Below are 24,638 nucleotides of genomic sequence, written 5' to 3' on the forward strand. Positions count from 1 at the left end.
TTCCCTTGTGTCTGCAGGATGAGTAATGAAGCAAACCAAATGTCATAGTTATAATCATAATGAAAAGCTTTCTGTAAATATTTCCATTAATTTTCTGAAGTTACTGGAAAAAAAGCAATAAAATAAAATAAAGCCTTTGTTCATCAATATCCAAAAAGTAAAAGAATATATTTCAGAAGAAAGAAAACTTGAGTGGAAAGGAAGATCATTGATTGGGTGTTATGTGTCAGGCTCTGAAGTGATTTTGGTGAACATTCTGTCAACACTCAAACTAGTCTAAGGAATGATAGGATGGTAAGAATTTCATGTTAGTTAAACTGGAGGATTGCAACAAGTCATTTATCTTGCAAAAGCTAATATAACAAACCCTATTGCTCCGTTGGGCAAATAGTGTCATTTAATACAGATGGTGCAGATTGCAGTGTTGGAAACTGGGAAAATAGGGGAATGCATCCTACTCTTCACATTCCCTAAAAAAGCATCCCCTTAAAAATGAGCAATAGGAAGATAGAAAATCCTGGTAACCAGATACTACCTTAAATGTTTTTCTGCATTCCAGTTTTCTCACAGCTGAGGCCATTTCTCATCTTTCAGATCTAAGATGTGTCTCAACTTCTAAGATGCTGCTTATGAAAATTAGTTTCTTTGCTCTTGTCATGTTTCAAGCCACAATTCAAAGATACTACATCAAGTATTAAAGTAGCAGATGGCTAAAAAACTAAAATACATACAGCAGAAATATTACAATATATAGATGTTTTTTGATCATTAAAATTACCATGTTCAATATTACTGAGTTCAGCAACCTCTTGACTTAAAATCAGATTAAAATCCAATCTGGGTTTTCACCTACCTATTAGCAAATGTTTCCCATCTATGAAAGGCATGAAGAAGTAACTAATGGTCATCATATATGAAGTACTCAGTGTACTCCTAAGAAAAAATCACTGGCCTATGTGAAAAATTTATTATTCAGAAATTTCTTTATTTTTATTAGAGCTGTATAATTCATAAAGAACAGTACCTTCTTTGCATGTTTATAACATGTAAATATATAGCTTCATATTATATGCATTCTTCTGCTACTTAATTTTTCATTTAATCTCTAACTCTTAATGAATTGGTCAATTTGTGTATATATAATTATTTCTACTATGTTCTCTTGTGCTAAGTATCCTGTTTTCTATGCTTCTGTTTTTGCATTTTTGTGGATTGATTTTTAGCTTCATTTTCCAATCAGTTCATTTGGAAATTATATAGTGTTTTAATTCTTGATGTTTATCCTAAATTTTTATTATACATACTCAAAATACAAGGATCTTAAAACAGTATAAAAACAATTAAGTTCTCTATTCTTACATATTATGTTACATGGTTTTAATATCTTTCATTAGCCTCCCAATATTATTCATTATTATTGTGTTATATGGCCAATGTTTGTCCAAATTTTACTCATATGTTTACTAACTTCATCTCTGCTACTTTTTCCTTACATCTTAGTACTTCCTTTTGAAGTCATTTTTCTTTTTCCCAAAGAATTCATTTCAAGCATCCATTTAGAATATTTGGATGGTGATAAACTTTCCATTTTCAATTTGTCTCTATATTTTTCTTCTTTCTTAAATCATTTAGCTAGGTTAACCTGTATTTTATCTCAAAATAGTTTTCGTTTCTATTGTTGCTCTAATAATTCCACTCATTCTAATGTAATTCCACTGTAGGTAATTTATCTTTTCTCCCAAGCTGAAGTTTTAAAATTACATCTCAGTAGGTATTTACTGAGTTATTACTAAGTGTTGGATGCTTGAATAAATGATGGGTACAAAAGCTGTATGAGGTAGCATCCCTACTCTTGAAGAACTCTCAATCTAATGATGGGTATATATGTACAATCATAATATAATGAGAAACCAGAAAAGTATGAACTGGGTGTTTTAAAAGTGAGTGAGTGGAGAATATTTAACCCAGTGTGGGGGATAGGATGATCAGTGATTGGGAAGGTTTTGTGGCCAAAGTGATGCCTAAGCTTCATTATAAAAGAGTATTGTAAGGTAAAAGGCAGGAAAGCAGACAGTGGCAAGTATGAGGAGTTGGGTTATACCATAATTTAAGTTATGAAGCAGAAGAGGTAGCAGGAACAAAATCTGAGTTGCATAAGACCTCTCAGGACTAAAACATTTCACATATCTCAAAATTACATCATATTAGCTCTATCTCTCTTACTGGACTGGAAGTCCTCAAAGGCAAGGATCATACTTAAATGAATTTTGCAATCTCCCCATTGCCTGGTATAGTGCATGAAATCTTTGCTCAATACGTATAAAGCTAATAAATAATAATCCTCTAAATGTACCTGATACCACTAAGAGATCAGATAATCCTACCAGGCATGCATAAAGTGGGTGTGGAGACTTTTTTTTTTTTTTTTTGAGGCGTAGTTTCTCTCTTGTTACCCAGGCTGGAGTGCAATGGCGTGATCTCGGCTCACCGCAACCTCCGTCTCCTGGGTTCAGGCAATTCTCCTGCCTCAGCCTCCTAAGCAGCTGGGATTACAGGCACGCGCCACTATGCCCAGCTAATTTTTTGTATTTTTAGTAGAGATGGGGTTTCACCATGTTGACCAGGATGGTCTCGATCTCTTGACCTCATGATCCACCCGCCTCGGCCTCCCAAAGGGAGACTATTATATCTTACAAAAGCCTAGCCTTACATTCAGATGGAAGTATAATTTACAATTTAGAATTATTTCAAAGCAAAGGTAGCACTCTTGCCTTTACTATTGCTAAAGTACTACTATTACTATTATGAAAAATATATGTATATACTACTTTAAAATTTTAAATTATTTTTATATACATCATAATAATTATTCTCCATAAAGTCCTACTATATCATTTGTGGCTATGATGGACAGAGATATGATGAAGAGACTACAACCATTCAATTAACAAACAGTTGCTAAGCACCCACTACATGTCACACCAGTATTGGCCACTTCATTAGAACAAAGCATTCAGAATAATGCTATCCGTAGCTAAAAGAAACAGTCAGTTTAAACTTCTTATTTTATTGATATGATACTTATTGCAGGTATCATATCACCTATGGTTAAGACTTCTTTTTCATCAATTCTGAGAGGTGTTCGGAAATAATAAATTTACTTTCTTCCTTAAAAAATTCATCTCTTTATTTTCTTCTTGTAGAATACCAATTAAACACGTTGTCATTTTGTCTTCCATAACTTTTCTTTCATATTTTCAGCTTCATTTTTATATTTTATTCTAGATAATTCCTTTTTATTAGTTTTCAAGTGTACTTGAAAAATGTATACATTACTTTTAATAATGTATAATTAATGGATTATACTATTAAGTTAATAGCTTAAATTTCTATTTTTTTAATTTCTGGCAGTTATATATTTTTATTTTCTCAAATCTGCTTTGTAATTTTTGATGGTCTAATCTTTCTTAATTACAAGGAAGAATTTTGTTTTACTTTTCTTTAAATGTTTAGAGAGATTTTCTATCGCTACTTGATAATTTTAACACTTAAAGTACTCATATATTCAAATATTTTGTTCATAGTTTCTGCTGACTTTTACTTACAATAGCTTGATTCCAGATACAATTGCTAATTTTATATTGCTTGTTCATGTTCCAAAAGTCAATTTTAACCTCTGGGAATCCTCAGGAAAAATCTTCACTGAGTTTATGAAACAATCGTTTTGCATACACTAAACTTTCTGGTATTCATAATTTAGAGCACAGTGAAATTTATTTTCTTATAAGCACAAATTACTTTAAAAGACTGATTGTTGTATTTTTTCCAGCATTTTAAGGTGCTTTTTATCTAAAGTATTTTCAATATACTCAAATAGTAAATGGAAGTCCTGTTCTTTAAATTTATGCTCTGTAAATTTATCTAATTATAGCAACAATTGATACTATTACCCAACCAAAGTCTCATTTAGATGCTGTTCTGTTTTATCAGTTCTGACCATTTTTAGTGTGTTTTTATTGCTTATAACAATTACTAAATGTAAATTATAAACATAATTGGAACTATTAAAAACATTTATGAACTTCAATATATCAAAAATAAATTCTTATAGAAAGACTATGAACTTGATAATATCAAATGCATTACCATTGCCACCATTATCACTTGTATGACTTTTTTTCTGTTACCAAATAAGATGAAAAACGTAAACTGATTTAGATATTTATAATCAAGGAGAAACCTGCTATTGAAAATTTAAAAAAAAGAGAAAATAATCTGAATCCAGGAAATGTTATGTTGGCTAATTCTTGAAGTAAATGGGGCTAAAATAAATAACAATCTACTAAGAAAAAAAAAACAACCTTGTATCTAGTATGACATATAAGGAGCTTAGAAGTAATCAGTCTGTCTTAACAGAAGTAAAAATCTAAACAAAATAAAAAATCAACAACTGTTCTTTTTTTGTCAGAGAAATAAGGTCACAGTATAAACCACTGCCCCCCAAAACCGGAGAATCAGTCAGGCAAATAAAGAGAATCACAACTTGCAAGAGCAGAAATGTTCACAGGTACCAGACCAGACATCTTCACAAAAATCAAGACTGGATAGAAAAACTGTAATGTACAAATTGCCAAAGGCCATCAATATTACACCATGCTACAGGCCAGGAGGCCAAGAGAACACAAAGCAGCATAAATTAAAACACAAAGTAAAAAAACCTATACATTAATGAAACTGCAGAAAAAAAATCTTGAAAGAAACCAGAAGAAAAAAATTTACTTATATAGGGACAGAAATAAAAAAATATAACTGACTTTTTATAAGAAACAATGCTAGAAAGAAGAGAATGGAAGCAAAATAACAACTACCAACCTAGCATTTTGTACCCTAGGAAGTTATCCTTCAAAAGTAAAGGAGAAAAAATAGTTTCTCAGGCAAACAAAAAGAGAGAGAAATTGTTACTAGTAGACCTGTCTTGCAAGAAATATTTTTTAAAAGGCTTCAGAGAGAAGGACAATTATGTAATCAGAAACTCAGAACTACATAAAGAAAGGGAAATTACTGGAGAAAAAATAAGTAAAAAGCAATTTAAATTTTTATTTTTATTTTTAATTTGTGTAACAGATAATAGTTCAAAATACTTATAGCAACGTTTGACTATGTATGCATATATATTATATATATATAACATATATACATATATGCTTATGTATAAATAAAATGAATGACAGCTATGATAGGGAAATGAGGATTATTTTGTTTTATAAGTGACTTGGAATACCCATGAAAAGATAGAGGCATTTGAAAGTAGATTTAGATGATTTATAAAGGTATATTGGAAACTCTAGGACAACCATTTCAAAAAGTAAGAAATGAAGTTTAATTGATATGTTAAAAAGGGGAGAAAGTGTAATCACATAAAATGCTCAGTAAAATAACAAAAGGCAGTAAAAGAGTGCAACACACAATAGAAAAAAGAACAAGGACAACGAATAAAAAACAGAAACAAATATGGTAGATATAAGTCCATTGGTAAGGTTAGGCTTTGTGTTCCCACCCAAATCTCATCTTGAATTATAATCCCCACATGTAAAGGGAAAGACCAGGTGGAAGTAAGTGGATCATGGGTACCCATGGGGGCAGTTTTCCCCATGCTGTTCTCATAATAGTGAATGAGTTCTCACAAGATCTGATAGTTTTATAAGGGGCTTCCCCTTCACTCGACACTCATTCTCTCTCCTGCTGACTTCTCAATCATGGTGTGAAGAGATGCCTTCCACCATGATTCTAAGTTTCCTGAGGCCTACCTAGCCATGCAGAACTGTGAGTTAAGTAAATCTCTTTCCTTTACAAATGATCCAGTCTTGAGAAGTTATTTGTAGCAGTGTGAGAACAGAATAATATAGTAAATTGGTACCACAGAGAGTGGGGTACTGCTATAAAGATACCCCAAAATGTGGAAACAACTTTGGAACCAGGTAACAGGCAGGGGTTGAAACAGTTTGAAGGCCTCAGAAGAAGACAGCAAGATGTGGAAAAGTTTGGAACTTCCTAGAGACATGTTGAATGGTTTTGACCAAAATGCTGATACTGATGTGGACAATGAAGTGCAGGCTGAGGTAGTCTCAGATGGATATGAGGAACCTACTGGGACTTGGAGCAAAGTCATACTGACTATGCTTTAGCAAAGAGACATGCAGCATTTTGCCCCTGCCCTAGAGATCCATGAAACTCTGAACTTCAGGGAGATAATCTGAAATTGGAACTTATGTTTAAAAGGGAAACAGAACATAAAAGTTTGAAAAATTAGTAGCCTGGCAATAGAAAACAAAAACCCATTTCCTGGGGAGAAATTCAAGCCTGCTGCAGAAATCTGCATAAGTAATGAGGAGCTCAATGTTAATTGCTAGGACAATGGCATAAATGTCTCCAGGGCATATCAGAGGTCTTCTTCATGGCAGTCCTTCCCATCACAGGGCTGGAGGCCTAGGAGGAAAAATGGTTTTATTGGCTGAGCCCAGAGCATTGCTCCTTTGTGCAGTCTAGGGACTTGGTGCCCTGTGTCCCAGCCAAGGCTAAAAGGGGCTAATTTACAGCTCAGGCCATTGCTTAGAGGGTTCAAGCCCAAAGCCTTGGTGGCTTACATATGGTGTTGGGCCTGCAAGTGCACAGGAGACAAGAATTAAGGTTTGGGAACTTCACCCTAGATTTCAGAGGATGTATGGAAATACCTGAATGTCTAGACAGAAGTTTGCTGGAGGAGTGCAGCCCTTGTTAAGAACCTCTGCTAGGATACTGCAAAAGGGAAATGTGGGGCTGGAGCCCCCACACAGAGTTCCCACTGGGGCACTGCCTAGTGGAGCTGTGAGAAGAGGACTGCCATCATCCTCCAGACCCCAGAATCGTATATCCATCAACAGTTTGCATTGTGTACCTGGAAAAGCTGCAGATACTAGATGCCAGCCAATAAAAGCAGCCAGGAGGGTTGCTGTGCTCTGCAAAGCTACAGAAGCAGAGTTGCTCAAGGCCATGGGAGCCCAGCTCTTACATCAGCATGACCTGGATCTGAGATACGGAGTCAGTCAAAGAAGATCATTTTGGAACTTTAAGGTTTAATGACTGCCCGGCTAGATTTCAGACTCACCTGGGACCTGTGGCCCCTTTGTTATGCTAATTTTCCTTTTTGAGATGGGAACATTTACCCAATGCCTGTAACACACTGTATCTTGGAAGTAATTAACTTGCTTTTGATTTTACAGGCTCCTAGGCAGAAGGGACTTGCCTCATCTCATATGAGACTTTGGACTTAGATTTTGGATTAATGATAAAATTAATTAAGACTTTGGGAGACTGTTGGGAAGACATAATTGGTTTTGAAATGTCAAAGGGACATGTTATTTAAGAAAAGCAAGGGGCAGAATGATTTTGCTAGGCTTTATATCTCTACCCAAATCTCATCTTGAATTATAATCCTCATAATCTCCACATGTCAAAGGAGAGGCCAGGTATAGGTAACTGGATCATTTGGAAACTGGGGCAGTTTTCCCAATGCTATTCTTGTGATAGTGAGTTAGTTTGCACAATATCTTATGGTTTTATAAAGGGCTTTTGCCCCTTCACTCTTCACTCTTTTCTCTACTGCCACCATGTGAAGAAGGTTCGTGTTTCTCTTTTGCCTTCCATCATGATTTTAAGTTTCCTGAGGCTTCTCCAGCCATGCTGTGAGTCAATTAAACCTCTTTCCTTTATAAATAACCCAATTTCAGAAAGTTCTTTATAGCAGTGTGAGAATGAATACATCCATCTATATCAATAATCACTTTAAACATGAATGGTCAAAATATACCAATAAAACACAGATTGTCAGAGTCTATAAAAAATCATATAGACCTAACTATATATTGTTTCATAGAAAACCAGTTTAAATATAAAGATATGTAGATTGAAGAGATGATGAATGATACATCACACTAATGCTAATCCAAATAAAAAACAGGTGTGAGTATACTAATTTCAGATAGAGCAAACTTTAGAGCAATAGAAGTTTTCAGATATAAAGAGGTACATTTCTTAATGATAGGTCAATTCTCTAAAAAGATGTAACAATTCTTAATGGGTATGTGCATAAAAATAGATATCAAAATATACAAGGCAAAAACTGATAGAAATGCAAGTAAAAATAAATCCACTATATAGGTAGAGACTTTAGTACCCCTCTATCTGAAATAGACAGATTCAACAGGGAGACAATTGTTAAGGACATAGTTGAACTCAACAGCATCATCCATCAACTGGATAAAATTGCCATCTGTAGACTATTTCAAACAAAAAGAGTAGAATACACATTCTTCTCAAATTCACCTGGAGTATTCACAGGACAGACCACATTCTGGGCCATAAAATACATCTTAACCGATTTTAAAGAGTATAAATTATGCAATGTCTGCTCTCAGACCACAGTGGAATTAAGCTACAAACAGATAACAGAAAGAAAACTAAAAAATACCAAAAGAGAAAAACCTTGGAGATTAAACTACATATTTCTTAATTACATAGGAATCAATGAAGAAATATTTTTAAAAATTTAAAAATATTTTAAATAAAATAAAAATGAAAATATAACATACCAAAATCTGTCAGATGCAGTGAAAGCAGTGCTTATAGGGAAATTTACAGCACCGAATGCATATAATACAAAAGAAGAAAGACTAAATATCAGTAATCAAAGCTTTCTTCTTAAGAAACTGAAAAAGAAGAGCAATTTAAACCCAAAGTAAGCAGAAAAACAGAAAAAAGAAACAAAGTATAAATCAGTGGAAACAAAGATAAAATTAATAGGCAAAATAAATAAAACCTAAAACTAGTTATTAGAAAAAAAAATCAATAAAACAGATAATTCTCTATCCAGGCTAGGAAAAACAATGAAGGACAAAAATTACCAATATCAGAAATAAAACATGTGACATCACTACCTATGCCATAGACATTAAATGTATAATATAATAATATTACAAACAAAATTATGTTCACAAATTTGGTAACCTAAATAGAGTGGACCAATTTATTGAAAGCCGCAATCTCCCAAAACTCACATAAAAAGAAACTGGTGAGCTAAATAGGCTTATATTGATTATAGAAATTGAATTAATAATTAATAACTTTTCAAACAAGAAACATCAGAACCAGATGAGTTCACTGGTGAATTATATGCCAAAATTTTAAGAAAGATACAATTCTCTACAATATCTTCCAAAAGACAGAAGCAGAGGGACTACTTTTTAACTCATCCTATTAGCTCAATATAACTCTAATTCAAAACCTTATGTTATGAGAAAGTAAAACAGCAGGTCAATAACTTTCATGAGAACTGATGTAAAAATCTTCAACAAAATATTAGGCAATATAATTCAACAACGTATAAAAAGAAGTATACATTACGATCAAGTAACATTTATCTCAGATATGCAAGGCTGATGCTAAATTCAAAAATCAATGTAATCTATCACACCAACAGATTGAAGAAGAAAAATTGCATGATTATGTCAATAGATGCAGAAAAAGCATTTGAAAAAATTCAATACCCATTCATGATAAAAACTCAGCAAATTAGGAATAGAAGGTAAACTTTTTCAACTTGAAAATGAACATCTACAAAAAACCTACAGCTAATATTATACTCAATGGTAAGGTATTATAAGTTTTCTTGCTAAGACAGGAACAGGCAAAGACATCACCTCTGACCACTCCTTTTCAACATTATACTGGAAGTTCTTGCCAATACAATAAAACAAGAAAAAATAAAAAGATATACAGATTGTAAAGGAAGAAATAAAAACTCTTTGTTTGCAGATGACCTTATCTATGTAAAACATTTAATAGAATTGACAAAAAATACTCATGAAACTAATAAGTTATTATAACAAAGTTGTAGAAAACAAGTTTGATTTACAAAAGTCAATGCTTTTCTCCACATCAATTATGAACAAGTGCAATTTGAAATTAAACACACAATACCATTTACATTAGCAATCCAAAAAAATAAAATATGTAGATATAAGTCTAACAAAATATGTACAAGATTGGTATGAAGAAAATGACAAAATTCTTATGAAAGAAGTCAAAGAAAAGTAAATAAATGAAGACATATTCCATGTTCATGACTAAGAAACAGTATTGTCAAGATGTCACTTCTTCCAAATTTGATCTTTAGATTCAACACAATTTCAGTCAGAATCCCTGCAAGTTATTATGTGGACATTGCAAACTGATTCTGAAGTTTATAGAGAGAGAAAAAAATGCAGAGTAGCCAACACAATATTAAAGTATAAGAACAAAATGAGAGAATTGATACTACCCAACTTCAAGATTTACTATAAAGCTACAGTAATAAGACAATGTGCTGTTGGGGAACAAAATTGACAACTAGACCAATGGAACAGAATAGTGAACCCAGAAATAGACTCATATAAATATTAACAGCTCTTTTACAAAAGAATAAAGGCAATATAATGGAGAAAAGATAATCTTTTCAATAATGTTTCAAATTCTTGGACATTCAAATGCAAAAAATAAAAATAAAAAAGACATAGACCTTTAAATCTTCACAAAAATTAGTTTAAAATTGCTTACAGGCCTAAATGTAAAATGCAAAGCTATATTCCTGGAAGAGAACACAGAAGAAAATCTAGATGATCTCTTGGGTACGGCAATGGTTTTTAGATGCAATTTCAAAGTCTTGATCCATGAGATAAATAATTAACTAGCTAATTTCATTAAATTAAAAAATGCCCTGCAAAAACACTGTCAAAAGAATGTTAAGTTGTATTCAGATTTTATAGAGAAATATATATATACACACACACATATATATGGTGAGAGACAGAGATATTGTTATAAGGAATTGGCTCACACATTTATAGAAGCTGGGAAATCCCAAATCTGCAATAAACAGGCTAAAGACCGAGGAGAGGCAATAGTATCATTCCACCTGAGTCCAAAGGGCTGAGAACCAGGAAAGCTGATGGTATGAGTTTCAGTTTGACTTTAAGTCTGAAGGCAAGAGGAGAAAGAAGCAGGAGAAGAAGGCAGTCAGGCTAAGAGAACTCTTTTTTACTTAGCATTTATATTTTATCCTGGGCCACCCACATTGGGAAGGGAAATCTGCTTTACTCAGTCTACTAATGCAAATGTTCATTTCATTCAGAAACTCTCTTACAGCTGGGCACAGTGGCTCATGACTATAATCCTAGCACTTTGGGAGGCCAAAGCACGAGGATCACTTGAGTTCAGGAGTTGGAAACCACTCTGGACAACATAGTGAGATCTTATCTCTGCAAAGAAATTAAAAATAAATTAGCCAGGCATGGTGTCCCAGCTACTTGGGTGGCTGCAGCCAGAGGATGACTTGAGTCTGGGAGGTCAAGGCTGCAGTGAGCTATGACCATGACAGTGCATTCCAGCCTAGGCAACAGAACAAGACCCTGTTTGAAAAAAAAGGGGAGGGGAGGGGAGGGGAGGGGAGAGGAGGAGAGAAGAGGGGAGGGGAGGGGAGGGGAGGGGAGTGGAGAAGAGAAGAGGGGAGGGGAGGGGAGGGGAGTACTATCTTACAGACATATGGAGAAATAATATTTTAGCAAATACCTGGGCACCCTGTGGCCAATTAAGTTGACACATAAAATTAAACATCACAAGTCCACTCCTTGTCAATTTGACACTCATATATGTCTTCTTAAACCATATTTACTTTCCAAATAAAGACAATAACAAGATTACAATTCCAGTTATACAACTATAAAATTATCCTGCCTAAAAATAAAAATGCACTAACCCCTCACACAAGAGAGGAGGTAAAGTCTTGACATCTTGTAACTTAACTACTACTAGTAGATCAAATCCTTATGGAATGAAGATCTGAATAACCCCACCAGGTAAAGAATGACCAGCTGAGGTGCTGTGTTGTAAAATTAACAATATTTAAATACTGTGATACAAAGTCATTACATTTTATGTCACATGATAAGGAAATAAGAGAGGAAAGAAAACAGATATACTTGCTTATATATTCAAATTTATATATACATATTTTATATACCCACATAAATATATTCATAACAAAACAAGAAAGAATACTCATAACAGTTACAGTCCTTGTTTCTGTAATTGGTCATGTGTCCCTAGCTAATACTTACATCTATCTTCTTCCACTACCCATTCTATATTCCCTTTGCCTTCAGTAGCACCTCAGCTAGTCATGGTTTTTTTTTACGTGGTACAGTCATCCAAACCTTTATTCCTGAAGGGTTTGAGCCATTAGTAGTATTTCCTGGGTTGGCTTGTTGTTGTTTTGCATTTACTCTAATCACAGGGCCGGGTTATAGACACATTCAGGGACCTTCTGTAACCCAGACATCCTCTTGCTTACCTCCATAATGAGGAAGTAGTTCAATTTCTCCTGGGTAGTTAGGATCAATCCCCCCAGCAAGCACAACAAGGGTCTTCTTTGTTGATTCAAGAGCCCAAAGTGACCAGGTAGCAGTCTTAACTTCCATTTCAATGCAACAATTTTGTATCTCTGGTTGGAAGCATTAATCTCTTTGGAGCAAAGACCTCTGAGCCAGCAGAGCATAATGTCATGAGAAGAGAAAATAAACACTTTGCTAGCAGGACACTGGGGCTAATAGTGAGTTGTACCACTCTCATTTTTGTATCTTGGTTCCTAGAGTTATGAATCCTGCCTATCAGAGAAATATTACCATATATTGGACATTAATCCACATAATGTACAGCCTTATGTAATACCTTGTCCCAGGTCTGCAAGATATTACCACCTTGCTAGAACTGTAACTGAGTCTTCAAAAGCCGTTCCACCATTCTATGAAGCCAGCTACTTTAGGATGGTGGAGAACATGGTAAGACCACTGAATTTCATAAGCATGGGCCGATTCCTGACTTATTTGGTCAGAAGCAATGTTGAGTGGAATGCATGATGGTGGATGCTATGGTTTAAGTGATAGTGTCCTCTCCAAAATTTATGTTGAAACTTGATACTCACTGCAACAGTATTAAGAGGTGTTTCCCTTGGAGGAGAATTAAGTCATGAGGGCTTCACCCTCATAAATGAAACCAGTATCCTTATAAAAGATCTGAAGAGAGTACCCTCTTGCCATTCCACTTTTTGCCATATGAGCACACAGTGACATGGCACCTTTTTGAAAGCAGAGAGCAGCCTCACAAGACACCAGTGACAGTAACTTGATCTTAATTAAGGATGTCTCAGCCTCCAGAACTGCAAAAAAATAAATTTCTATCATAAATTGTCTGTCTAAGGTATTTCGTTAAAGCAGCACAGAAGGACTAAGAGAGTGGATAAGGCACTCTGTAAGCCCCATAGATGGTAGTTTGGCATAAGCATTATTTGCAGGGGAGATAAATCATCTGTTTGTTTATTTCAGGAAGGAAAAAACTATGCCCCTTCCATCATGGAAGATGTCCAATGCAATCAACTTGCCACTGGGCATCTGACTAATCACCCTAGGGTATGCTGCCATTTCAGGAACTCAGTATTTGTCTCTGCTGCTGGCAGTTTGGGCACTGAGTAATAGCTATGTCCAGATTGGCCTTGGTAAGTGGAAGTCCATGCTGCTGAGCATATGCATAAACTCCATTGCTGCCACCACCATCACTTTATCCATGAACCCATTGGGCAAAGACAGAAGTAGCTAGAGAAAGAAGCTGACTGACATCCAAAGAACAGATCATCCTATCCACTTGATTATTAAAATCCTTCTCGGCTGAGATCATTATTTGGTAAATAGTCACATGGGATACAAATATCTGCATTGCTTTTGCCCAGACAGGTCTATCCACACATGACTCCCTCAAATATTTTGTGAGCAATTTTCTAAGCATATTTCTTCCAAGTCTCTCATTGTCCAGCCAAACCATTGGCCACAGCCCCCGATGAATCAGAGTATAATCCCAAGTCTGGTCATTTCTCCTTTCGACCAAAGTTGACAACAATGTGCAGTGCTTAAATTCTCCCAGTGGGAGAATTCACCTTCACCACTGTCCTTCAAGAATGTCCCAGAGAGAAGCTATAGTGCTGCAGCTATTCACTTTTGGGTGGTGTCAACATACGGTTCAGAACTATAAACCATGACTCAGTCTTCTCTTTGTCAACTGATCATAGCTAATTCCGCATGAAGTCACAGGTACAGGCTGGGAGAGAGAAAGCAGTATAGCAGCAGTGGAACCATGAGCATTTGGGCCACTTCATGTGACTTACTTGGGCCTTCAGGGTCTGCTTAAACCTGATCACACTTTCATTTGAAGATGAAGTTCCGCTGCCACACCAACTTTACAGCTTAGGAGTGAGATAGCACCCAGTTCATGATGGGCAGCTTCAATTGTGTGGTAATTTTGTGGTCTACACTTACTAAAGCCTAGTAGCAGGTTCTCAAGGGAAGAGTACGTATCTGAAGAGGGTGGCAAGGCTTTATTCCAAATGCCTAGGGGCCTGTGTCATGATTCATCTACAGTGGCTACAAAGACTTCAAACAACATCCTTACCTGCCTGATATTTCAAGCACAATTGGATCTGTTGGATCAAATGGCCCAAGTGGCAGAGAAGTTTGCACAGCAGCTTGGACTTCTTACAGGGCCTTCTCCTGCTTTGGGCCCCAGTCAAAACTAGCAGTTCTTTGTGCTACCTGGTAAATAGACTGCAGTTACGCACCCAAAAAATGAGTAAATTGTCTCCAAAATCCAAAGAGGCCCTCTAGGCATTGTGATTCATGTGGCAACAATTCATCCCCTGACCTAGAAGAAATATCTGAACATTTCCCACTCTACTGGAACCCTAGAAATTCCACTGGGTTTGAAGGCTCCTGAATGTTTTTGGATTCATTTTCTACCCTCTGATACACAAATATCTTACCAATAAGTATAGATTAGTTGCTACTTTTTAGTCTTTATGTCAATTATCATAATGGCATCAATGTAATGAGCCAGTGTGATACCTTGTAGAAGGAAAAGAAGGCCAATATTGTTACAAATTAAATTATAACATAGATCTATAGAGTTGATATGTTCCCTGGGGTAAGACAATGAAGGTAAATTGCTAGCCTTGAATTGCTAGCCTTGACAGTTAAACGCAATCTGTTTCTGGTGGTCTCTACTCACAGGTATCAAGAACAAAGCATTTATCAGATCTATAGCTGCATAGAAGATACCAAGGGATGTGTTAATTTGTTCAAGCAATGAAACCACATCTGGTACAGCTGCTGCAATTGCAGTCACCACCTGGCTAGGCTTACAATAACCCACTGCCATTCTCCAAGATCCATCTTTCCTCTGTTCAGGCCAAACTGGCATGTTTAATAGAATGTGATGAGAATTGCCACCTTTGAATCTTTCAAGTCCTCAGTGGTGGCACTGATCTCTGCAATCCTTCTAGGAATGTGGTACTGCTTGTGTTTTACTACTGTCCTATGTAGAGGCAGTTCTAGTGGCTTCCACCTGGCCTTTCTCACCATAATAGCCCTCACTCCATGTCAAGGAACAAACTTAGGACGTCTTCCAGCAGCTGAATATATCCATTGCAATTATGCACTCCAAAATAGGGAAATAACCACAGGGACCCACTAAGGCCTGCTGTGAGATGGACTGGAGCTAAAACTCCATTGATTATCTCATCTCCATAAGTCTCTACTCTGAACTAATAGACTACAGTAATGTTTTGTGTTCCTTGGAATTAGTGTCAGTTCAGAGCCAGTGTCTAGTAGTCCCTGAAAGGTCTGATTATTTTCCCCCAATATATCAGTACCTTGGTAAAAGTCTCCATAGGGTCCTTTAGAAAAGGTTTGAAGAAAAATTAACAGTATCAATTTTTGATAGTGTACTGGGGTCCTTTTACAAGGGGACTTTGCTTTTTCTTCCTTCAAGGATACAATAACTCAAATCTGGGAATTTATTGAGGGGCTGTGACATCCTGTTTTTATAATTTAGGTGAGACTTTTATTCATTTGACCTCAAACTTTTCTGCTTACACAAATTAGACAAAAATTTAATAGACTTTCTATTAATTTCACTTATGGAAACACCAGAATCAATTAGCCAATGCCATAGGTCTGTGTGAGTCAGAACATCCTAATTGCTGCTTTGACTCTGCTGTCCACTCTAGTAACCACAGCCAAATTGCCTTTGGAGGTTGAGTGCTGCCACTCAGCCGCTTCCACCCTAGGATCCAGTTGCTCCCACTGCCTTTAGGTTTCCCAATTCAACACTGCAGTCCCCACTCTAACATACGGCCTACAAAAAATAACAATCACGGAGCTCTTCAAGGATGCTGGGGCTCCCCTTCACACATTTACTTTTCATAGTAGTGGTAATAGGTATGACTTCAGGACTTCTCCCAGTACAACTGGGTAGGTCTTAAATGATAACTCCACTCTAATATTTCAATCTCCCTAAGCTTTTGAATCCTTTCCAGTAAATTAAACCAAGGCAGGTCTAGTGTTTCTAATTATTTCATTGTCCATGTTTCATGTCATGTTGGCCCATGTTTCAGTCAATCATTCAAGTAAACAGTTAGAGTCCTCATTGACTGCCACAGATACATTAAATGAGGAATCTCTGGTTAGTGAGCTCTTATCAGTAAATTTGTCTTGATCCATCTCTGTGTTTCTTCCACTATTATTCCACACCCTCAACATTCATTTTTACACATGTTCTCCAGATTTCTGTCTATATAAATTAGAAAACTTAAGTAGTTCTTTTGGAATGCAGCATACAAGGTATCCTCACCTTTAGGGGAATGCTAAGACTTGAAATCTAGTCATAGGTCTGGAAGTAAAAAGGGGTGGTTAGGATGGGTTCTAAGAAGAATAAGCATTATCTTTCCTGGCAAGTGCCTGAGAGCAAGCCGTTACAGTTATCTCAGGCTATGCAGGGTTAATCCCTTCAGAAGGATAGGAAGGCTGCTACTAATGGGATTGGGGAAGTTGCTACCACTAGTGGTGGAGAGGCCACTTCTGTCAGGGGTGGGAAGTCGGCTTCCACTGACAAGGAAGACTTGTCAAAATTAAGGGACTCAATATCCCCAGCTTCATGAGGGTATTCCCATACCTCTCCATTCTATCTTACGGTATTTCATTCTTTCCCAATAAATGCCTTCACTTTAACAGTACACACACCCTTGAGGCTGAGAGTTGACCTGTGTCATAATTCAGCCAGTCCCAGGATGAGATTCTGGATTTGATTTCTGGCAATCTTATCCTTGTGGCTACAGGAGATAAGGGTCTCCTTCAGGGAACACGTAGAAGCTTTTAAGTCCTTCATGGAATGCTTAAGCTGGGAATTCAAATCCCTGAGCTCATTCTTTTCTTTCACCACTTTTTCCAGAGACATTAAAAGCAGTCTGCCAACCTCATTATATTTGTTAGTTTTCTAAAAATGTTCAGAAGTGTTATCTACACAGTCACTCAACTCCTTGCTTCTTAATAAGTGGTTTATTAAGAGAATTTAATGGAGGTGTTTTGTGTATTTCTATTGACAGATTACAGCATAGACTTTCAGTTCTCTCTGTACTACTGAAAATGGAGTCATTAGCAACTTTAAATCCAATCAGATTAGAGAGCCAATTCCAGAAGCCCTGGAATCAATGCTGAAAACTCATCTGAAACATTCCTTTTCTTTAGAATTAAAGAAACTTAGTATCAAACATCTGTTTAGTAAAGGTTCTTCAGAGAAACAGAAACAACAGGAGATAAATTAGATGACAGAGATAGATAGACGAAGATAGATAGATGAAGATAGATAGGTAGATAGATAGATAGATGAAGATGATAGATAGATAGATAATAGAAACATAGTGTTGTGAAAACATATTCTGGACATTTGACCACAAAGTGAGTTGTGACCAGAGAACTAAGATACCTGCTCTTACTCTGATCACCCTTACATGCACATTTAGGGATATTGACCACACTGTGGGGAAACCCAACAATCTCTTTAAGCAGAGAGTGAATAGATTAAAAAAGGAACCAGACAGCTTCACATGCTATCAGTGACTTTTTTCCTCCTTTTCCTTTCCTTTTTCTTCTCCTGGTATAAGAGACTAGACAGGCATGCATTGCAAATGTGATCTACCTCTAACTCATCTTGCTGCACCCAAGACCACCTCATACATAAATTTCCCCTGAATAAATTTTTGACTACTTACCAACCTGGAGTAGTGTGCCTCTTGCTTTCTCTGAGATTGCCCTCTGCTTGAGAGGGTGATTCTTGAAGCTGGATGGGAATTTTCACAATAGATACATAGCTAGATATAAAATTCATTATAAGGAATTGACCCATGTGATTATGAAGGCTGAGAAGTCACAAGATCTACAGTCAGCAAGGTGGAGACCCCAGAGACCTGAAGATATAGTTTCAGTCTCAATCCAAAAGACTAAGAATAAGGAGAGCCATGGCATAAGCTTCAGTCTCACTACAAGTCTCAAAGAAGAAGACCTATCTCACAGCTCTAAAACATTCAAGCAAATAGAGGGGATTCTTTCTTACTCAGTATTTTTATTTTATTAAGGTATTCAAGGGATTAGACATGGCCCACCACATTTGGTCTTTACTCAGTCTACTGATGCAAATGTTAATCTCATTCAGAAATATTCTCATAGACACACCCAGAAATAATGTTTAACCAAATATCTGGTTAGACCACACACACACACACACACACACACACACACACACACCAAGTTATATAAGGTGAGTTTACTACTTGTAGATAGACACACACACACACACACACACAAACACACACCAAGTTATATAAGGTGAGTTTACTACTTGTAGATAGACACACACACACACACACACACACACACACCCCAAGTTATATAAGGTGAGTTTACTACTTGTAGATAGACACACACACACACACACACACACACACACACGTTGCTTCCTTTGTAGTTAAGTGATTTTCTTAGTAGTATGTTCTATTCCTTGTTTTTTATTTTCAGTGTATCTAAATGGGTTTTTGCTTTGTGTTTATCACAACATTAACAACAACAACAAAAAAACCCTATAGTTAAATTATTTTAAACTGATAACAACTTAATTTTGATCACAAAGAAAGGAAAAAACAAAAAAACAAAAATACCCTGTATACTTTATTCTCCTCTACATGTTGAATTATTGATGTCATAATTGATATTTTTATATTGCCTATCTCTTAAAAATTATTGTAATTACTATTGTTTAAATGTTTCATCTTTTAGTCTTTTTCCTGAAAAATAAAGTTTTTGCATGACTGACTTTGTGATATGAGATTTGTGTCCACTGTGATTCCAATAGGTACAAACCACTGAAGCCACTTACCAGGACTTGGAAATCCTAAATGTAAAAACTATGAAACACTAACAACTTGGAGATAAACATAATAATCAGAAATGGAAAAATATTTTAACTATAAATTATGCAGTACTGGAAGATATACAGTTAGGAGGACATTGAAGCACTAACAACTTGGAGAAAAACATAATAATCAGAAATGGAAAATATCCTAATTATAAATATGCAGTGCTGGAATACATAGAGTTAGGAGGACTGCATAATATATCCTTATAAAAATGAAGCAAGATAATAGAGCAAGAGATTGCATGTTGCTACAAACAATGCAAGACACTTGAGGCTAAATGCCAGTGGGAGGAGATCAAGAACAGTGCCACTCCAGACGTATGGTCAATCAGGGTGATGACAGTTAGGCTACAGATATAAGTGTTCGTAACCAAGGAGTGTCTACAATGATTTCAAGAACACAGAGAAAACACAGTGGAACAGTGCTAACCCATCCAGTCAATCTGACAATAAATATACTGCTAGAGAGACTTCCTATCTCAGCTCCACATGTAAAGAGCTTGATAGCCATCACTCCTGGGCACAAGCAAGAAAAAGCTGAATGAAATGAAAATCAGTGAGTTTTCTTGGTCCCATTAGGCAAACGACATCACGGGAAAAACTACCAGCTGAAATCTAGAGAAACAAGTAAATCCAGAGAGTTACATCTGAGATCTACTTAGCTAGAGGAGAAGCAACAGAACCATAAGCAGGTAGAAATACTTAAATGGTATTTTGATGAATTACTGGAGGCTGAGTACAGACTAGCATGAAAGAAAACATCTGAAGGCTGCAATATTAAGGGGTCTTCTGAAGCAGATTCACCATGTACTGGTTACCCACTTCTCTGGGGCCAGTGAGATAAAACATACACACACACACACACACACACACACACACACACTCTCTCCAAGTTATATAAGATGAGTTTACTACTTATAAACACACACACACACACACACACACACACACACACAATCCAAGTTACATAAGGTGAGTTTATTATTTACAGATATGCAGCAAGGAATGAAAGAAGCCTACACTCCATTGTGAGTGAGGGCTTAAGAAAGCCCAAGGTTCAAGACACCTGCTTAGGGCAGATTCTGTCTCGGCTGAGCATGCCCCACTTGGACTACAGCTGAGGGACTCCAAACGGCAGCCCACCTGGGTTATATACCTCAGTGTCTATGCGACTTATTGGGAAAAGCTTTGGAGGATGTCCTGCTTCCAGGGAAGAGAGGAATAAAGTTCCACTCTATCTCAAGATGTTACATTCCATTGAAGGGAAAGGAACAAGGCCCAGGCTATTTCAAGCAGTCCCTTCCTGTCTTAGGATATTGTATTACCAGCACATTCCACAATTATTCTTGAAAACTACAAGCAAGGAAGTGGAAGGAAAACTGGGTCAGTCCAAGGCCAGGCAGGGAACTGTTCAGCAGATTCCTATACTTGTATGGAATTTGCCTCTAGGAACCCCACTAGGTTCTCATGGTGAAGAGCCTTGGAAATTCTCCTCCTTGCTCTAGCCTCCTTGTTTCACCAAATGGGGACAGGAGAAGGGAAGTAAAGAAACACTTAAGTATGTCACAACCAAGGGACACAGGCCCACTAAAAAACTGAAACAAAATTTTAAGATTATAGTATTCTCCTCCACCATACTTCATAATCACACCAACAAGGTTCCAGTATATTAACAGTGAATTATTGCTGAAAGACCTAAAAGAACCAGACTCTGATGAGTAAAGAGTTCTTACGTAAGCTCAATGACAACAGGGGAGACAAGAACAAGTATACTAGAGGAATTTGAAACCTCTAGCACCAAAACATTCAACACAACAAACACTAATCAGAGCCAAACTCCTAGCCAGATTAATATAAATCTTCATGCTAAAGCCCTCTTGATGGCAGTGGCAGTCCATCTGGAGCAGCCACTGCCATGATGCTGGCTGCAGCAAGGGAGGCATGGACAGGGCTGTGCACTCCATGGAGCTGGCAGCAGCTGAGAACAGGCAGAAGGCCTGACCCCCTTCCGAGTTTGCAGGATGATATTCACAGGCCCTGATCTCAGAGCAAAGTTGAGGCCAAGCCTGGGTGCTCCCGCAACCTGGCTTGGTGTGCACATGCTCAGGGCAGTGTTGACCCACCAGCTCCCTGTCACCTCAGCCCCTCTGGACTTTGGGCACTGATGAACATAGGAGAGAGGCCAAGGAAGGTCCTGAAGGCATCTTGACCTGTAGGCACCCCTTGGCACAAACAGCCTGGATGCTGTATGTGACAAAAGGAGGCAGACTGGCTCCCGGGCAGAAAGGGGCAGGTTCCCAATGAAAGGCCACCTTCAAACCAGTGACAGCCTGAAGCCTGGGGTCCAAGTTAACAGACCAGAATTGAACTTAGGGTATTTTTTCCAGGCCTTCCCATGGCCACCCATGAACCAATCAGCATGTACTTCCTTCCTTCTGAAGCTTACAAAAACCTCGGACTCAGTCAGACTCAAGCAGACATCAAGACTACCAGCTGCAGAGATGATCTGCCACTCCAAGGTCTCCTCTCTGCTGAGAGCTGGGAAGATGTTGGAACTACAAGCTCTGGAGAGGAGCTACCCACTCCAGGGTCTCTTCTCTGCTGAGAGGCTGGCAGATGTCAAAACCGCCAGCTGTGGAGGAGAGGTACCCACTGTGGGCCTCCTCTCTGCTGAGAGCTGAACACTCACTGGGATGCCCTTCCTGTGGAGAGACCCATTGCAGGTCTCCTTTGAGCTGTTCTGTTGCTCAATAAAGCTCCTTTTCACCTTGCTCACCCTCCACTTGTCTATGTACATCATTCTTCCAGGATGCAGGACAAGAACTTGGGACCTGCTGAATGTTGGAGCTAAAAGAGCTGTAACACAAACAGAGCTGAAACATTCCCCTTGCTCAACACGTTATGGGCAAGAAGGAGAGAAGAGAGAAGGAGAGAAGAGCTGTGGCCCTTCTGGGAGCTCAGACCTAGGAGCTCCCTGAGCCAGGGCTGTAACAACCTCTTTGGGGCTCTGAGGTTCCTGAAATTTCCAAGCTTCTGAGCACCACTACATTTCCCAGTGCCAGCAGTGAAAGTTGCTTGTGGTATGCCTGATCCAGCTGCAGCCTTTCAGGGAGCTGACACCTGGAGCTGCCCACCCTGTCACAGCCAGCATGCCTGGCTATGCACAGTGGCCAGACCCCACACTGGCTTGCTTACACACCCCTCTCAGCTCTGCACTGGCTCACCCTTGGCAGGCATGAGAGCTGGTGGTGCAAGCTAAGTTTAGCCTGCAAGGCTGAGTGGGCAGAACAAATCCAGCAGGACTGAGTAAAAACTCGGGCAAAGGCACCACTGACCACAGAGGTTTCTGACTGGTGAAATGACACCCCCAAGAATCCTGTGACACTTTTACCTCAGTTCTTATCAACCAATACAATATGTCTGACTTTCAACAAAAAGCTACAAGCTATACAAAAAAGTAATTACAAATTCAGTCTGAGGAAGTCAAGCAAGCTTCAGAACCAGAATCAAGTATAACATTGATTTAAATATACATCAGATAGAGAATTTAAAACAACCAATACTGATACGTTAAGGACTCTAAAAAGTAGACAACATGCAAGAACAGATGTTTAATAAAAGCAAACTATGGAAACTATAAGCAAAAATATTTATGACTTAGGTTCTAGCAATGGATTCTTAGATTTGAACAAGAAAATAATAGATAAATTGGACTTTCTTAAAATTAAAAACTTTTATTTATTAAAATACTTTATCAAGAATCTGGAAAGGAACCTACAGAATGAAGGAAAATATTTTCAAGTCATAAATTTGTTAAGAATTTAGTATTTAATATCCAGAATATATAAAGAACTCTCACTACTAAATGACAATAAGACCAACAATGCAATTTAGAAATGGAAAAAGGAACTTGAATTAGTAGTTGTTGAAGAAAGATGTACAAATGGCCAAAAAGCACATGAAAAGATGTTCAACATCATTGACTATTAAAGAAATGCAAATTAAAACCACAATGAACTGTCATTTTACATTCATTAGGATGGCTTTAATTTTAAAATGTGGAAAATAACAAGTGCTGGCAAGAATGTAGAGAAATGAGAACACTTGTATATAGTTGGTAGAAATATAAAATGATGCAGCTGCTATGGAAACAGTTTGGTAATTCCTCAAGAATTTAGACATAGATTTACTACATGACCCAGAAATTTCATTCTTAGATATATACTCAAGAGAAATAAAAACATTTGTCCACACAGAAATTTGTAAATGAATGCTTATAGTAGTGTCAGTCATAATAGCCAAAAGGCAGAAACAACCAAAATGTCAATCAAAAGATGAATGGATAAACAGATTGTGTTTATACATACAATGGATTATCATTCAGCTATAAAAGGAAGGAAGTACAGATACATGCTATAATTTGAATGAACCTCAAAAAATATTATACTAAGTGAAAGAAGCAATAAGTTAATAGTTACATATTCCATCATCACTTTCATATAATATATCCAGAATAGGAAAAATTTTATATAGAGCAAAAGGATTAGTGGTTATCAGGGAATAAGTGTAAGGTGAAATGAGGAGTGATTACTTAATGGCTATGGAGTGTTTTCCCCTGGTGACAAAAATGTTTTGACACTAGAGAGAGGTGGTGGTTGCACATTATGAATATACTTACTATTACTAAATTGTATACTTTAAAACGATTAATTGTATATTTTGTAAGTTTTAGCTAAGAAAGAAAATGCTAGAAATAGAAAGCATGAAATGGAAATAAATAATACCTTTGCTGGGTTTATCAGCAGACAGGACTTACGTAAGCTTCAAGACAGACCAATAGAAACTTTCCAAACTTGTGCTCGCTTCGGCAGCACATATACTAAAATTGGAACGATACAGAGAAGATTAGCATGGCCCCTGCGCAAGGATGACACTCAAATTCGTGAAGCGTTCCATATTAAAAAAAAAAAAAAAAAGAAAGAAACTTTCCAAACTTAAATGCAAAGGAAAAAAAAAGGATGGGGAAGAAAGGCACACAGAACATCTAATTGAGACAATTTCAAAGATGTAACATACATACTCAGATAACATCAAACAGAAAAAAATACCAAAAAGTCAATACCTAGGCATATTATATTAAAGATGCAGAAAGCCAAAGACAAAGAGCACACCTTGAAATAAGCAGGAGGAAGGAAAATAAGACACCTTACATACAGAGG

General features: G+C 37.0%; 1 non-coding gene across 1 annotated transcript; it reads left to right on the top strand.

Moving 5' to 3' along the window:
• Nucleotides 1–24,274: 24,274 nt before the first annotated feature.
• Nucleotides 24,275–24,381, top strand: LOC135277911 (U6 spliceosomal RNA). Its single transcript, XR_010345472.1, has one exon. It is a non-coding gene; the product is annotated as a U6 spliceosomal RNA (small nuclear RNA).
• Nucleotides 24,382–24,638: the final 257 nt, after the last annotated feature.

This window comes from Aotus nancymaae, unplaced genomic scaffold, assembly GCF_030222135.1.
Source record: "Aotus nancymaae isolate 86718 unplaced genomic scaffold, 86718_ANA_hifiasm-v0.15.2.pri h1tg000033l, whole genome shotgun sequence".
NCBI classification, from domain to species: Eukaryota; Metazoa; Chordata; class Mammalia; order Primates; family Aotidae; genus Aotus; species Aotus nancymaae.